Consider the following 7,451-nt stretch of genomic DNA (forward strand, 5'->3'; position numbering starts at 1 on the left):
CTCGGTCAGCAGTAAATGCGTGGAGGCGAATGCTACTGACGATAAACCTGGTTCCCGAATCAGTTTTGACCACGAGGGTGGCGGGGCTGCGTTGCAATCTCTTGTTGCAAAGCGACCCAAACTGCTGCTACCGTTCATTCTGCCACATAAAAGGTAATTATCTTGACTGGTTGTCTGAGTGGACAGACACAGCATGTGCACCTGCAATTGGGCGATGCCCGCCTGCATAACACGCGACTGTTCTAACGTCTTTCGCGTTGTCGGTGATGTACTGCATGACCAGTCTCACCACCTTCACCGTGTTTGTTAATATATAATGTCCCTGCTTCAGTGATAATAAAATGCTGGTACACACATGCGTGGAAGGCTACTGAAAGCGTTAAATCTAGAATCAGGGGTTATCAGGGTAATCTGCTTATACGCCTCCACAGTGTAATTGTTATGTAGCAAGAGTATATTAAATGAGTCCCAACACCTCGAGAGTGTAATTGATATGTATGAAGGCAGTACATTTTTTACAAATATTATCATGAAAATAAAAGTGATCTTGTTTATCCCTGCTCAAAAGAAGAGTCTTGAACATCCTATTCAAGTGCTACACCACGTAGCCCTGTCACATCACGTAATATGAAATCATGGTGTCAAGTGCAGGATCCATTCCCTCTAAACGTTGAACCCAGTAAGAAAATCCATCTACTACAGTTGTACTAGTTATGACATCTTGTATGGCCATGTTTGATTGTGATGTCATGTAGGTCGCCATTTTTTGAACAATCGTTACTTATATTACATTTTGACCTTGTGACATCTTTGTTGTGGATTGGCAAGACAGCCAACCCACTATGAGAGGAAGCCGAGAGGCACCCGTTTTAACACACGCAGGCTGGCGTGAGGTCTGGAACAGGTCAAGGAAATGAGACTAACAAAAAACGTACGTAGCTGCTGGAATACTTAACTTTAATCCGTAAATGGAGAACATCGCTCTTGAAGGTATATATTTTTCAGCATCAATAGTAACTGGTAATGGCGCCTTGCTAGGTCGTAGCAAATGACGTAGCTGAAGGCTATGCTAACTATCGTCTCGGCAAATGAGAGCGCGTTTTGTCAGTGAACCATCGCTAGCAAAGTCGGCTGTACAACTGCGGCGAGTGCTAGGAAGTCTCTGTAGACCTGCCGTGTAGCGGCGCTCGGTCTGCAATCACTGATAGTGGCGACACGCGGGTCCGACGTATATCAACGGACCGCGGCCGATTTAAAGGGTACCACCTAGCAAGTGTGGTGTCTGGCGGTGACACCACAATCTTGGTGGCTATTTTGGATTGATGTATCATCACAGTTTCGCTGTCTTGATCTTGAGGGAGCCGTAGAGGAACGGTCCTTGAATTTCGTGGTAAGGCTATTGCCCTAGAAGAGTGGGGGATGGTGAAGGGTAAGTGGAGGGGTTGGGGAGATAGTCAGAAATCAAGGAAGGGGGAAGTGTAGAGGAAGAGCAAGGTGGTCATAAATGATTCTAGACATAGATGATGCAGACACTCCTGGGGTGAAATCTGGGCCAGTACTCCTATACCCCCCTAGTCATACAACCAGCAGATGAAGTGAATTACAGGCTACCATACACTGGGTGGACGCTGAGAAGCTGTAATTTGTCTACAAACCAAACTGTATAAAACCACTTGTTTAGCCCTTACTAGAATACTGCTAATGTGTTTGGGACCAATTATTATGTAGGGCTAACCAGGGACATCAAGAGTATAAAAAGAATGAAGAAGCAATTTGTTCACAGCCTTGTTTGACTGGCAGTAGAATGTAACAGAAATGTTGGAAAAATGTTTAAAGGCATAAACTCTGTGAAAGACAATATATACAGAGGTTGCCCAGAAATTAAGTCCCGATCGGTCTAGAAATGGACACTGCAGTGAAAATAAGATGAAGCTTTGCACAGATGCGTTGGGTAGTGTCTCTAGTATGACTTTCGATGGCATCAAGACGCTCTTTTCAGTTGTGAGCGCACTGTGAGCGAGTAAAGGTGCGTAGAACAACGATGTCTCCCGCCAAGTAGGAGGGCCCACTGAGAGGCTTTGCCTTAATGAATGCAGCCCACCTAACGCAACTGCCACGCACTTCCTTCTTGATGGCAATTCTCAGCCGCACTCTGCAGGGGCAGTGAAGACGCTCCTGCAGTCTTTTCTGTGGGAAGTGTTCGATCACCCACAACACAGTCCTAATTGGTTCGTCCAGAGTGTCATCTCTGTTCACATGAAACGCTGGATACGAAGACAACACTTGGGCTCAGGCTGCGTGCGATAGACCAGCGTAGAGAATTATCGGAAACCACAGGCGGCTGCCTTCTATGACGATGGTGTTGGAAATTTGCTATAACGCTCCGACAAATCTCTAAGTTGGAGTGGCGACTATGTAGAGAACTATCTGGAAAGTGTAGCTAACTCTTTCAAATAATATGTTTCTGATTTTCACTGTGGTCTCCATTTAGCGACCGATCGGAACTTACTTTCCTGACAACATTCATACGTAGGGAGTGCCTCCATAAAATACTTCACGAACCTGATAAATCTACAAATATTCTTTGCCTCTTAGGTATCTATAGGCATAGGATCGTGTAGATGAATGAATTTCTTTTAAGAAAAGCAGCTCGCACTGAAAATGTACAAGCAGCCGCTTTTCACATTTTTCACTGGTTAATATAAAGATACTTTAATACTCGGCACAATGAAAAATGGCATTTGTCGTCGCACAGATTTTTTTATAAGCACTGAGGGATATTTTATGTAAACAGCAACAAATGTGCAGAAATAAGAGTTTAAATGGAAAAATATGCACACAAAAACATCCATTCTCATCTGGAGCGCAAAGTGAGAGATTTGCTTCCCTGTCAAGTTGAATTATGTATGAATTCCGCTTGGGCTTTTCATTTATTTAATGTGACGGATGTAGGAAAATTGTATTGCTTTGTCCCGTTATTCAGTCCGTTCTGCTCCGGCTCACAACGAAGCACAGAACCGCCATTTCGCAGATGCCAATGATTGTTACGTCAGCGGTGGACACACATCGAGGCCGTACACAATACCCGCCCAGGATAAAGGTTCTGACAGTATTTTTCGAGTAAAGGTGACTGCGTTGGTGTAGGGGATGTGTGATGGACGGTGGAGGAGAGGGCTGGGGCGTTATTCAGAAGAAGAAAAAAAATGTTTCAGTTTTTCAGCTTTAAGTGCAAATTTCTGTTTCAATACATTGTGGCATACAGAGGTTCAGTTTCAGTTGTTTTAAACTTGTCATTGTAGTTGACCTTCTGATGCCCACTTGTGAGTTTCTGCTTATAGGGAAACAAATATTTATTCACAATAGAGAGATTGGACGATTTTTGAACCCTTCAGTCATTGTAATAAGTACCACACAGCCTTATTCATATTCAAAAATTATGAGTAGGTGCGACTTAGTTGCATGCCAACAGCAGTAGTAACTGTGTACTATTTAATACGAGTGTCAGCCACAGAGCGAGGTGACGTAAAGTACTGGTCTCATATTCCGCACTGTGGGGGTTGATATCTCCATCCAGCCATCTGCAATTTGCTTATCTGCCATTTCCATAAATAGCTTAAGGCGAATGCCTGGATGATTCCTATTTAAAAAAAAGAGGGCCGCAGAAATCCTCCTTCATTCTCATCCCATTTGAGCTAGGGCTCCTAAGACCTCATTGTCAATGGGTGTTAAGCCCTGCACCGAGGGAGGTGACGCAGTGGTTAGCACACTGGACTCGCATTCGGGAGGACGACGGTTCAATCCCGCGTCCGGCCATCCTGATTTAGGCTTTCCGTGATTTCCCTAAATCACTCCAGGCAGATGCCGGGATGGTTCCTTTGAAAAAGGCACGGTCGACTTCCTTCCCCGTCCTTCCCTAATGTTATGAGACCGATGATCTCGCGGTTAGGTCTCTTCCCCCAAACAACCCTACAAACCCTGCTCTTCCTTCCTTACTTCACTATTACCAGTTGTGCACTGTTAGTTACACTGAGGTGACAAATGTCATTGGACGGCTGTATGCAACTATACCGATGGCAGTTGTATCGCGTATATAAGGTACAAAAGGTCAGTGATTGGCGGAGTTGTCATTTGTACTCAAGTTATTCATGTGAAAAGCGTTCCGACCTCATTATGGCCGAACTACGAGAATTAAAAGACTTTGAACATGGTGTGGTAGTTGGAGCTAGATGCATGGGACATTCGATTTCGGGAATGGTTAAACAATTCAGTTTTCCGAGACCCACAGTATCAAGAATGTGCCTACAATACCACATTTCAGGCGTTACCTCTCACCACGGTAAAAGAAAGTGTAACGGCTTTCACTTGACGGCCGACAGCAGCGGCGTTTGCGTAGACTTGTCAGTGCTAACAGACAAGCAGCGCTGCGTGAAATAATCGCACAAATGAATTTGGGAGGTACGACGAACTTAGCTGTTAGGACAGAGTGGCACAATTTGGCTATGACAGCAGACGACCGACGCCATTGCCTTTACCAACAGCATGACATCAGCTGCAGCGCCTCTCCTGTGTTAGTGAGGAAACCGGTTGGTCCCTAGACTACTGGAAAACGGTCACCTGGTAAGATGAGTCCGATTTCAGTTGTTAATAGCCGATGGTAGGGTTCGAGTGTGGCGCAGACCGCACGAAGTCGTGGACCCAAGTTGTCAGCAAGGCATCGTGCCAGCTGGCCATGACTCCATAATGGTTTATTTTAGTATATGGCTAGAGATACAACATCTATGATTGAAAATGTACACTTTTATGTCTAGATTACGAATGCAGACTATAGTTCGTGGAGTAGCCAGGGCAAAATCACTGGTACTGCCATTATACTTTCTTGTCCTACACTCGGTGATGTGCTGGACCGTCTGTTGTGTAGCATCACAGTCGCACTCAGACGTTGAAGTTATGTTCCACTTGCAGTGGGAACATGCACAATTCCCATTCTTGGTTCGGAATCTGTTTAGTGTGGACCATTGTCTACGAGTGAGGTTGGAACAAGGTGGCGGCGTTTTCTTCGCAGGAGGCATTGTTCGGCGGCATTTGTCGTTCAGTCTCTTCTGCCACTCAGTACTAGTTTGTACTAGTTTGGTAGTTGCTGTTCCTCAAGTTCAGGCCATCTCTAGTTGGTGGTTTTCTCGAACGCAGGCGACTAGCATTTGAGTTGCTGTTGCCAGAATGTATCGGTAGTTCTGGATTGTCCATTATTTTGCTGAATTCTCTTAAGAGAACGTCTTTACGTCTGAGATCTGGCGGGGGGTGGGGATAAGACTTAGTACTGGTAACCAGTGTATGGGAGCAGATTTGATTGTGAAACTTCCTGGCAGATTAAAACTGTGTGCCCGACCGAGACTCGAACTCAGGACCCCGCAGGAGAGCTTCTGTAAAGTTTGGAAGGTAGGAGACGAGGTACTGGCAGAAGTAAAGCTGTGAGTACCGGGCGTGAGTCGTGCTTCGGTAGCTCAGTTGGTAGAGCACTTGCCCGCGGAAGGCAAAGGTCCCGAGTTCGAGTCTCGGTCGGGCACACAGTTTTAATCTGCCAGGAAGTTTCACATCAGCGCACACTCCGCTGCAGAGTGAAAATCTCATTCTAGATTTGATTGTGTTAGTGATAAGAAGCACTGTGGTATTTAGTTGGGTATCTATGATACTTGTATGGGTACTATTGAGCCGACAGCAGCACAGTATACAGCATCAAGTACACCAACCGTAGAGCTGAGCATCGTGGAGCTGCTGCTGTACGTCCCCAAGTTGTTCCACAAGGTTTATGAATTATGTTGTTGCGAATTCTTATTTTTGTAGCAACATTTTGGAGGTGATGTTTGAAAAACAGCGTTCTATCCAATTTATCCCCTAGGTATTTAGCCTATCTGTTGTGTCCCAGTTGCTGGTTGTCCATGCACAGTTTTAACTCCATATTGCCCAATTTTTTTGTTTGGATGAAAGCAACAAACTTCAGTTTTACTGGTTTTTGGTTTGAGTTCTAACTTTTTGAAGTACTGACTCAGCTTCTTGAGGACTTCTGTCAGGATCTTTTCCGTTTGTTCAATGGTTTGTTTTCCGATATCAATTGCTCAGTCATCTGCGTATCCAAATTTCCTTGAAAGCGTCGCTGGCATGTCTGAGATGTACACACTAAACAACATAATGGTATGCGCTGTGTTTACATAAGATGGACTGGGTCCTCTGGTCCACTTGAGCCGATCACTGGTTGGAAATTTTTATATTCCGCTATTTGGAGAGCATTTGCTGCCGTTCAATGGACTTCATGCTCCCAAACAACAGGCGAATGTCACTGAGCCACAACTGTTCGCGATTTGTTTGAAGAACATTCTGGATATTTCGAGCGAATGTTATGGCATCGCAGATCGACTTACGTGAGCCCTGTCGGACATTTGTAGGGCATAATCGAGAGGTCAGTTAGTGCGCAAAATCCTGCAGTGACAGTTAAAAAAGTAAAAGAAAAAATATAAAAAAATAAGAAATATTTCTGCAGCGGATTTTCAACGCCTTGTTCAGTTCACGCCACGTCGAGGTGCTGCACTACCCCGGGTAAAGGGAGGTCCGACAAGACCTTAGGAGCTATCCCGTGAATTTTGTCAAATGGTTCAAATGGCTCTGAGCACTATGGGACTTAGAACTACTTAAACCTAACTAACCTAAGGACATCACACACATCCATGCCCGAGGCATGATTCGAACCCGCAACCGTAGCAGTCCCGCGGTTCCGGACTGAAGCGCCTAGAACCGCACGGCCACTGCGGCCGGCTGAATTTTGTCACCTCTGTGCATGCACGCCATGTCCCACCTAACTCTGCCACCTCTATATTTCCGAAACGAAACAAAATGTGAAAAATGCAAGTCACCAGGGTGCATCTATGTAAAGAGCTTTCACAAGAGGCGGGAGTACACAGTCCATTTTTTTTAATGGCACATGTATGTTTTTCTATGGAAATGAAAATTAGAGGTACAGTTAGTGCCTTCGGATTTATTGTCATTGTTCTAAATCTCATACCCTCTGAAATACCTAGACTTTTAAGGGATGGCAATGGCGCAACAGTTTTTTGCCGTAATACGCAGAGCAAGGGTTGCCTACAGCAGGGTTTAGGACAGTGCGCTTAACTCGCGTCACGGTATTACAGCATTACCGCAAAAGCTGTGGCACTGTTTCCATTGCTTACATTTGAAGGAATTACAGCCGGCCGAAGTGGCCGTGCGGTTAAAGGCGCTGCAGTCTGGAGCCGCAAGACCGCTACGGTCGCAGGTTCGAATCCTGCCTCGGGCATGGATGTTTGTGATGTCTTTAGGTTAGTTAGGTTTAACTAGTTCTAAGTTCTAGGGGACTAATGACCTCAGCAGTTGAGTCCCATAGTGCTCAGAGCCATTTGAAGGAATTACAGGAGGAATAAGAT

At 45.2% G+C, this 7,451-nt stretch overlaps 1 non-coding gene across 1 annotated transcript; it reads left to right on the forward strand.

The window, feature by feature from the left end:
* The first annotated feature begins 5,489 nt into the window (after positions 1–5,489).
* Trnap-cgg lies at positions 5,490–5,564 on the forward strand. Its single transcript has one exon. It is a non-coding gene; the product is annotated as a tRNA-Pro (tRNA).
* Positions 5,565–7,451: the final 1,887 nt, after the last annotated feature.

This window comes from Schistocerca americana, chromosome 3, assembly GCF_021461395.2.
Source record: "Schistocerca americana isolate TAMUIC-IGC-003095 chromosome 3, iqSchAmer2.1, whole genome shotgun sequence".
Classification (NCBI taxonomy): Eukaryota; Metazoa; Arthropoda; class Insecta; order Orthoptera; family Acrididae; genus Schistocerca; species Schistocerca americana.